This window comes from Canis aureus, chromosome X (genome assembly GCF_053574225.1).
Source record: "Canis aureus isolate CA01 chromosome X, VMU_Caureus_v.1.0, whole genome shotgun sequence".
NCBI lineage: Eukaryota > Metazoa > Chordata > Mammalia > Carnivora > Canidae > Canis > Canis aureus.
The window spans coordinates 79347239-79357754 of record NC_135649.1 but is presented as its reverse complement, the minus strand read 5'-3'; the positions used below and the strand labels follow the sequence as shown (position 1 = coordinate 79357754).

General features: G+C 42.3%; 1 pseudogene; it reads right to left on the bottom strand.

Moving 5' to 3' along the window:
- Positions 1 to 8702: 8702 nt before the first annotated feature.
- Positions 8703 to 9825, bottom strand: LOC144308910 (MICOS complex subunit MIC26 pseudogene; annotated as a pseudogene).
- Positions 9826 to 10516: the final 691 nt, after the last annotated feature.

Genomic DNA, 10516 nt, shown 5'->3' with positions numbered 1-10516 from the left:
TATATTAAATCCCAAGCTCTATCAACAGGTCTCGTGACTACCATGATTTCAAAATAGTGACGTTATTTTGAGAGATCTGTAACAATCCTGATATGCTACGAAAATCTGATTTCTACTGGTAACAAAGCCACAGGTACTGCTAATACTACTGTACTTTGTTACTCACATCCTCTGGAAGGACATACTACACTTGTGTTGGTGATAGTGAAAATAAAGATGCAATTTCCCCCTATCCAAGTCCATGGGCTGCTTGAATTCTCCCTACAGTCTCTGAAGGGGCTATGGACCCTGGGTTAAGAACACTTGTGTTTAGAGCAAATGGAGGCCATTAAGTGAACACTTCCTCTCTTGTCTCTACTCACACTATCCTTTCATTGGGTCTCAGAGAAAAGAGGTCCTATTTGGGGCTTGCTCTTCCCACTGGGCTCTGGGTCCCAGCCCTTCTCTTTTGCTCGGGGCTTTGTGCCATTGAGCATCCTCTCTATTGTACACACCTCTGTCTCAAGATCATTAGAAAACAGGGAACTGAGGGGCACCTGGGTGGCTCAGTCAGTTAAGTGTCTGCCTTCGGCTCAGATCATGATCTCAGAGTCCTGGGATTGAGCCCCCCAACAATCGGGCTCTCTGCTCCGCTTTCTTGCTGTCTCTCTGTGTCAAATAAATAAGTAATATCTTTTTAAAAAAGGAGAAGAAGAAAAGAAAACAAGGAACTGAGCAAAATCAACTTTTGCACACAACAGATAATCATTACTTTGGGTGTATGTGGGCGAGAAGTGAGAAAAGGGGTATGTCAGGGACATTGTAACAAGCAACATCCAGCATTACCTCACAATCCCCGGGGGGGTATTTGCCCTACCAGGAGATAAGAGAAAAACAAAGGTGGTTTCACCCTTGGGAGATAAAAATCACAAAATAACCCATTTAACCCTTGTGGGTGCCTGCCATTACCCCTGTAAAGACAGAACTGCACTGGCTTCAGCTGACTCTGAGGTGGCATTGGCAAATATAAAGGACTCCAGATGATGGGGAGCATCCAAATGTGTGCCTGTTGGGGCACAATTTGAATGAATGGTTTAAATTCTGAAGGCATGTGTGGAACACGAGAGTGTGGCCAGCATCTGAGAGTGTGCTGAGGATGCATGCTGCCTGAATATTTACCATTTGAATAATGGGACTGATATCTGAATGAACCCTTTTGATGCCAGCCTAAGTTCATCATGACTTTACCATTGCCCAAATCAATGGCCATTGTTTAACCTTTGTATACTCAGAACTTTCTGGCTGCCTTTGGCATGTTTGATCACTTCCTCTTTTAGAAAACTCCCCTAGGTTTCCATGACACCTAACTCCCCTGGTTCCTCCTACTTCTCTGACTGTTCCTTCTTGGTCTTCTCCCTGGGTTCCTTTTCTTCTGCACTCCCTGTCTTTGGGGAGCTCAATCATCTCTTAGTTTCAATGCTGCCTCTCTGCTGAGGACTTACCAATCTCTACCTCCAGCTCACCTTTCTCCACTGAACTTCAGAATGAGGTAGCGAATCATATGCTGGTCCCCCTATACCAGCTGTCCCTCAGGCACCTACACTTGTCCTAAACTAAACTCAATCATCGCCCTTTAAACCTTCTTTATCTCAGTTGGTAATAACACCATCTTCCCAGGCTCCCAAGCTGGATCTTGGGACTGATGCCCTCTTTATTCTAATTGATTGCCAGATCCTGTTGATTTAACTCCTACATACTTCTTGAATCTGGCGCCTCCTTTTAGCTTACAATTATCACCACTCCAAATCTCTTGTCTATTGTAACTGGTCAGATCCCACAATCATCCCTCTTAATAGGATCTTTCAAGAAACCAGAAGAAGCCTCTTCCTAAAACTCAAATTTTATTAGTTTATCCTCCTTGTTTTAAACCTTTTCAGGGGGATCCCTGGGTGGCGCAGTGGTTTAGCGCCTGTCTTTGGCCCAGGGCGCGATCCTGGAGACCTGGGATCGAATCCCACATCGGGCTCCCGGTTCATGGAGCCTGCTCCTCCCTCTGCCTGTGTCTCTGCCTCTCTCTCTCTCTCTCTCTCTCTCTCTGTGTGTGACTATCATAAATAAATAAATTAAAAAAATAAATAAATAAATAAAATAAAATAAAATAAACCTTTTCAGGGGTTCCTCCTTGCTTTTAGTGTTCTCCGTAATCTGCTGTCTGATGTCTGACTTCAGTATGTATAACACTGTACTTTCCAGCAACGATGCACTACTTGATACCGATGAAACTTGGAAGTTTTTGGGTTTGTGAGCAAGCAGCCAAGAAAGAATTATTGAGATGTTTTGGGTGCAAAAAGGTGATTTTACTGTAGCGCAGGGACAGGACCTGTGGGCAGAAAGAGCTGCACTGGGATTGTGAGAAGTGACTGATAACATACTTTTAAATTAGTGGGGGTTAGGGATAGCGTAAGTCTCTAAAGAATTTGGAAACAAGACTTTCAGGACCTTGAGGGACTAGCTGCTGTTAAGATAAAGTGTTTAGAAGATATACAAATGGCCAACAGACACATGAAAAAATGCTCAACATCACTGGGCATCAGGGAAATACAAATCAAAACCACAACGAGATACTATTTTCATACTAGTCACAATGGCTAAAATGAACAAGTCAGGAAATAAATGTTTGCAAGGATGCAGAGAAAGGGGAAACCTCTTACACTGCTGATAGGAACGCAAGCTGGTATAGCCACTCTGGAAAACAGTATGGAGGTTCCTCAAAAAGTTAAAAAGAGAGTACCCTACAACCCAGCAATTGCACTGCTAGGTATTTACCAAAAGGATACAAACATAGTGATCCAAAGGGGCACCTGCAACTCAATGTTTTTATATATATTTTTTATTTATTCATTCATGAGACACAGAGAGAGAGAGAGAGGCAGAGACACAGGCAGAGGGAGAAGCAGGCTCCATGCAGGGAGCCCTACGTGGATCCTGGGTCTCCAGGATCACACCCTGGGCTGAGGGCGGCGCTAAACCGCTGAGCCACCGGGGCTGCCCTAACCCAATGTTCATAGCAGCAATGACCACAATAGCCAAACTATGGAAAGAGCCCAGATGTTCATCAACAGATGAATGGATAAAGAAGATGTGGTATATATATATATACAGTATTTTAAAAAATCTTACCATTTGCAACGACGTGGATGGAACTAGACGGTATTATGCTAAGTGAAATAAGTTAATCAGAGAAAGACAATTATCACATGATTTCACTCATACAAGGAATTTAAGAAAAAAACAGAAGATCATAGGAAAATGGGGGAAAATAAAATAAGGCAAAATCAGAAAGGGAGACAAACCATAAGAAACTCTTAACTATAGGAAACAAACTGAAAGTTGCTGGAGGGGAGGTCAGTGGGGGGATGGGGTAACTGGGTGATGTGCATTAAGGAGGGCATGTGATAATCAGCATTGGGTGTTATATGCAACTGATGAATCACTGAACTCTACCTTTGAAACTAATAATGCACTCTATGTTAATTAATTCAATTTAAATAAAATAAAAATTTTAAAAAGATACGGTTATTTTAGTCTTTAATAAAACAGAAAGAGTAAGGCATTAAGGCAGCCATGAGTTCCTTGAGGAAGGCCATGCTCTGTATGTTTCAGGTATCTATCGGTGGGCTGTAAACTGTAAGGAGATTTAACTTAATCTGCATTTCTATTGCCTTTGTTTCCCTCAACAAAACTATCCACAGTAATGCCACCAGATAAAATACAGGGTGCCCAGTAACTAAATTTGAATTCAAATGAACAGCAAATAATTTTTAGTGTATCTCCCATGCAATATCTGAGACATGCTTAAAATTTTTTGTTATTTTTATGAAATTATATCTGAGTGGATAGCCTGTATTTTTATTTGCTAAATCTGCCAAGTCTACCCCATAGTTAACCCCCAGGATACCACTGGTGAGATCCCCCTCTTCAGGCTCCCACAGCTCTGCATGTCCACCTCTGAACCAATACTTACCCTCCTGAGAGATCAGGGATCCCTTCCTCTTTTTTTTTAAAGATGGATTTATTGGGACGCCTGGGTGGCTCAGCGGTTGAGCACCTGCCTTTGACTCAGGGTGTGATCCTAGGGTGCGGGATTGAGTCCCGCATTGGACTGCATGCGGGGAGCCTGCTTCTCCCTCTGCCTGTGTCTCTGCCTCTGTGTGTGTGTGTGTCTCTCGTGAATAAATAAATGAAATGTTTTTTTAAAATATATATATTTATTAGAGAGAGAGAGCACAAGTGGGGAGAGGGGCAGAGGGAGAAGGGTAAGGGCAGAGGGTGCAGGGAGGGGCAGAGAGAGAGAGAGAGAGAGAAGCAGACTCCCTGCTGAGCTTGGAGCCCACAAGGGGCTTGATCTCACAACCTAAGCTGAAATCAAGAGTCCCACACTTAACCTGATACAGGGCCTGATGTAGAACAGATGGCAGTGTCTGTTGAGTGAATAAATGTGTATGCGTGACATTGCAATAAACCTGCATCATTTGGTGGAATTGTTAACCTTAAAAATAAAACTACCAGTTATTTTACCAGAAAAAAAGGGGGGGGGGAGATTATTTGGGAATAGCTGAGAATTGCAATCTAGGACAAGAAAACTATGGCAAAACTACAGGAAACTCCAGAGAACAGAAGGGAGGAACTCTTATAGAGGAAAAGGGGGAGTTGGGAGGATCTGATACAAACTAAATATCCATTGGAGTAAACTGGGACTTTGAAATATAGTGGTTTCTCATTGGACGAGCTGTTGCTGAAAGAAGAAGAAATATTCATTTCCTCTTCGGTATTAGTAGTTTCCACATGCAAGGTCCACCTCCTCCTGTTAGTTCTGCAATGGATAACTAGTAGGGGTGTGAGAGTTCCCCCTGCCAGCCTCCCAATTTCATTCTAAATGAGATTTCCAGGGATCCCTGGGTGGCTCGGTGGTTTAGCGCCTGCCTTTGGCCCAGGGCATTGTCCTGGGGTCCAGGGATTGAGACCCATATCGGGCTCCCTGCATAGAGCCTGTTTCTCATTCTGCCTGTGTCCCTACCTCTCTCTCTCTCTCTCTCTGTGTGTGTGTGTCTCTCATGAATAAATAAATAAAATCTTTAAAAAATAAATAAATAAGATTTCCTTTTATTAATTTTCATATTTTCCCCTTTTGATCAAGATCTTTCTTTGAAAGCATCACTGATCAATGCTCAGGTTCTTTATATTGAGTGGTTTTGTCCCTCAGTATCAGGAAGGACCTTTTCTGGCTGTTATGTCCTACGTGGGAGGGAAAGCGCCTAGCAGTTAGAAATCACTTAAGGCCACATTTGAGCAACCAGGAAGGTTAGGAGGGAGAAACCTTAGGTACTTCCCACCTAAAGTCTTTATCTTCTCAAGGTCATGTGTTGGAAATCATCTTGAAGGGTTGAGCCAGATAGCCTTATTGGGTATATTAAGTTTTTTAAAGTTTGATAGGTGACAAAATATGAAACTTAAAATAATTATACAAAACAGAAATAACATTTACAATTTCAAAATGTATGATGGTTCCAAATAAGGATGCTAGATCTGAAAGTAGCCAGCTGAAATGTCTATTGGCACCCATTCCAACTTAGGGGAGAAACTTTCTCCTTATGAAGGCAAAGCTGGAGTCATGTATGCCTCATGGAAGTCTCTGCTTAAAGTGGCCATGAACACCGAATAGTGAATACTGCAAGAGCACACTGAAAGAATTAACTGAATGTATTTGGGAAGAAGACACAGTGCAAACATAAACATGAAGCAACATCTGATTAACTCTTTGCAAAACAGCAAAATTTCAAAGACATTTTAAAATAGTATTATCTCAAAAAACTGTGTGGAACCAAGCATGTTATTGATAATACAGTCTGTAAGGTTGCTAACTCAGAGACCATGTATTTGGATAAGAATCCAAAGTCAGTTAATAGTTCAGATGAAAGAAAGACTTTTGTGAATTCTGAACCTCCCAACCCTTTGGAAAAAGCAAATGAAAATTAACTTGTCCTGGGATCATCATGAGACTGTTTCTGAAAGGCCATAATCAAAAGAAGAGGTTTCCTCCTTCCACAAGGATTTGGGAAATGCAGATGAGGGCCTTGTCTTTCCACAAAAAAGAGAGAAGCAACAGTGAGAAAAAGGTGTACAGGTGTGATCTGGACCTCTTGAAAAAGTTGTCTCATCAGATGTCATCTCCTTCAATTCCGGGAAATCTGTACTTTCAGATGGTGTGCAGGTCAAGGTTTCGTGTTTTCTTTAGATGCATCACATGAATCTAAGTGTCTATTCCCTGGAGTTTGGCAGCATAGGGGCTGGTTTGCAGTTCCTGATAAGGGCCTTTTCAGCGAGGTTGAAGAGTCTTTCTGGACATGTCTTTTCCAACCTAAGAAATCTCCAGGATGCAAGGTGTGATGCTTAAGGTTATCATTCCCCAAGAGTGCACTGTGAAAAGATTGCTTTATCAAAGCACAGTTATTTTTATTTTTATTTATTTTTATTTTTTTTTCATTTATTTATGATAGTCACACAGAGAGAGAGAGAGAGGCAGAGACACAGGCAGAGGGAGAAGCAGGCTCCATGCACCGGGAGCCTGACGTGGGATTCGATCCGGGGTCTCCAGGATCGCGCCCTGGGCCAAAGGCAGGCGCTAAACCACTGCGCCACCCAGGGATCCCAAAGCACAGTTATTTTTAATATAAGCAGTTAGGCCTTCACAAAATTGAAGTACCAAGACAACGCTTTTGGCGAAGGTATTTGGAGGGTTGCTAGAACTTGTGCTAATTGAGTCTGAATGGTGACATTAGTTCATGTGACAAACTGAAAACTGGGGATAATCATGCACAACGAAAGCAAACATCACATACTCATTGAGGCACCTGGCCAGTAAAATGGGTTCCCTGATCACTATGAAGTTAGTGAGGGGTTCCTCAGGTAGGGACAATCTTTTCTAACAGAAGCAGCAGAGGCCTGTCTACAAGAGAAAGCTTAAGTCCAGTGAGTAAACATATGGATCTTGACTAAAACATATTTATATCCATGATATGGGGAAGCAATATGAAATCCATTCTTATGAACAACTTTTCCTGAGTTATACTTTGGACAGGTGGAAAAAGTAATAGAGGCACCTTTACAGAATTATTAACCTTTTTCCGCCAAAACTGGTTCATGAATACCATCGTTTCCTCAATAGTCCAATGGTTTGAGCCTATACAGTTGACATTTTAGAATTTCTGGTAGGGCTGGATTGTTATCTGGCTCAAACCAGAGTTCTCTCATTTTTATCAAACCAACAATTATTAGATTTCCAATATTGTTTTTTTTTCCTCTGGGGCAAATTCTGGGATATCTCTTAGTCAATTTTTCTAAAATCTTATGGCAGAATACCCCCTGGGGCCAGAGGGTTGGCTATTGGTTTTCTTGAGAGTAGCAATTATGGAGGAAATGTCAGTGAGGTGGTTTATTTTGGCTTCCAGAGAATCAAGTATGGAATGCCCAGGAAACTTAATAACAGCTATGGCCACCAGCAAAAGTATAGTAATCTAAGAAACTTAGGGCATAGAAGCCATTTTTAAGTTAATCCCCATTGGAGATAAGGCAATCTCCTTGTTTCTATAACATTCCAAAGTCATGAGCTATCCTGAAGGCATACCAACTATCATTATAAATGTTTGTGGTTTTACCTTTGGCTAAGGTACAAGCCCATATGAGGGTGTATAATTCAGCCTATTGTGCTGAAGTAGCCAAAATGTAAAGGTGCTATTGCAATGGCATGAAAAGGAAATACGCAATAGCATACCCAGCACAATATTTGCCATTTTTATCCTTTAAGTAACTGTCAATAAACCATGAGAAATCTGCCTTGGTCACGAGTTTCCTGTAAAGTGTCATGGAGAGTCAAAAGGTAATCTGTCAATGTTCAGCAGTCATGAGGGGTCTCACCTGGATCCAAATGTAGCCCTTATTGTAAGATCAGATGCCCTAAGTATTTAACCTGAGCTTGAACAAACTAATTTTTCTTTGGAGACTTTTTGTCCACTTAAGGCCAAACTTTTTTTTTTTACCTTGGAATTTTAATTATGTACATAAATAGCAACATGAGAAGGAGGGGTTCTAAGGCTGGACATTATCTCTAGGTGAAAGGATTTCTGATGGGATGCTTGGGTGGCTCAGTTGGTTGAGCATCTGCCTTTGGTTCGGGTCATGATCCCAGGGTCCTGGGAATGAGTCCCACGTTGCGCTCCCTGCTTGGCGAGAGCCTGCTTCTCCCCCTGTCTGCTGCTCCTCCTGCTTATGCATGTGCTCTCTTTCTCTCTCTGACAAATAAGTAAATAAAATCGTAAAAGAAAAAATAAAGAATTTCTGATTAGCTCACTTGTAGTATGGCATCACCCAAGATAACAAAGAAGCTTAGTATAGTTTTTCCTGAAGAATAAAGCCAACTTGGTATATTCAGTACTGACTTCTGTACCATTTTTCTGTAGAAATATTGATTTACGGCATGGAGCTTCCAATATTTACCTATAACTGATAAAAATGGGCAGAGCAGGGGCACCTGGGTGGCTCAGTCAGTTAGGTATCCAGCTCAGGTCTTGATCTCAGGGTGGTGAGTTCAAGCCCTGAATTGGGCTCCATACTGGGCATGGTACTTACTTTAAAAAAAAATAATGGGTAGAGCATGGAGCATTCTACTAATTTCCAGGTGAATTTTTCACATTTCCTGGCTTTTGAAAGTCCTCCTTCCACAAATCTACGATTCTGTATCCTTGTAAACCCCAGTCATATAATTTCTCCCTACTGACCTGGACAAATACGATGGCTTATTGTGGATAATAAACAGAGGCTGTTAATCCCATGAACCCAGGTATATACACCAGTTTTTTTTTAATTTTTGAACTTCTAGCCAAATGTAGTCCAACAATGCCAGCAAAACCAATAACACCAAGTCTTGGAAAAAATCCAGGAAGTATATTTTGGAGATATTCATAGCTATCTAACCAAGCTCTGCATCTTGGGCTTAATTTGTGAGTATATTTCCTAACACTAATTTGTATATGGCTTGCAATAATGTTGGTGATGTGAGATGCTTTCAAGTCGGGTCCTTGGTTCCTCTACATATTTAGACTGACCCTCAAGAATGGAGTAGAGTGAAAGCTCATTAACCTTCACAGAAGCTGGGTTTTTAAAAAGATTTTATTTATTTATTCATAAGAGACACAGAGAGAAAGGCAGAGACATAGGCAGAGGGGGAAGCAGGCTCCCTGCAGGGAGCCGGAGGCAGGACTCAATCCTAGGACCCCGGGATCAAGACCTGAGCCAAAGGGAAGATGCTCAACCACAAAGCCACCCAGGTGCCTCAACCTTCATGGAAGTTTTGTGAGGTGCTTTTTAGGTGAAGCATAGACTGAAGGTGAGCAGACTCAGACTGGCTGGCTCCACAGACCTCTGAATTACCTTAAACATGTTGCTGGCAGAGGTGGCTCTGGTGGGGTCCAAGGCCAAAAGTGTTAACAGGTGTTTGCTGTCTCCTGTGAAGAGGTTTGAGTAAAGGAGCAGAGAGGCAAATCATCTATGTATTATAACAAGGTAGAGCCTGCAGAAAACTTTATATCATCCATGTGAGCTTTTAAGGTTTGTGAAAAGCAAGGACTCTGTAAAACCCTGGGACAAGTGTTCATCTGTCAAGGTGTATTGCCATTCCTCCTGAGTGAAAGCAAAAAGATATTGGCTATCCTTATCATCTGGAGTACTAAAAATGTACCGCATAGATTAGTTACAGTGATAAATGTGCTTTCAGTGGGCATGGATGTCAGTAGCATGTGAAGCTTAGGAACAACAGTGTGCTAAGGGATAACAGTATTATTTATTGTTTATTGTTCAGAGGTGCTGCACAAGCCTCCATCCTTGGCCATTGGGTTTTCTCACAGGTAAAATAGGGGTGTTACAGGAACTAGTGATAATGAGGGGGGATAATATCCCCTATAACTAGGGAATAATGAGGCCCTAAGCCTTGTAATTTACTATGGGCCTGATGCCCTGAGGGCTTCTTTATTTAGAGGGCCTTAATTATGGGAAGAGGTTTTTGTTGGGGCCAGGCGGGAAGGGAAACTCCTCAAGATGGCGGATACGCCAAAATGGCTGAAGTTCCTGTCACCACCTCCACTTGGGATGACAGCTTGAGCAGACCCTTACACCTCTCCTTTGGACTTCTTCAACCGAACCCAATGCCCTTCAAACCCCAGAGGAGGAAGTCACCTTTGACTGGTCGAATTGCAATCCTTCCTATGCATAGTGAGGGTCACTCTGACTGGTTGGATTGCAATCCTTCCTTTGCATATGAGCCAACCAATAGGAAACCGTTCTGCCTTACAACGTTATGTAAACCCCCTACCACCTTGTCTTGGGGCGACTTCCTCGACTCACTCTCTTTCCCCCGTGAGTCGTGGAACCTCGCCCGAGGGTGCCTGCAATAAAATCTGTTCTTGGACCCTCGCTTGCCTTGGCG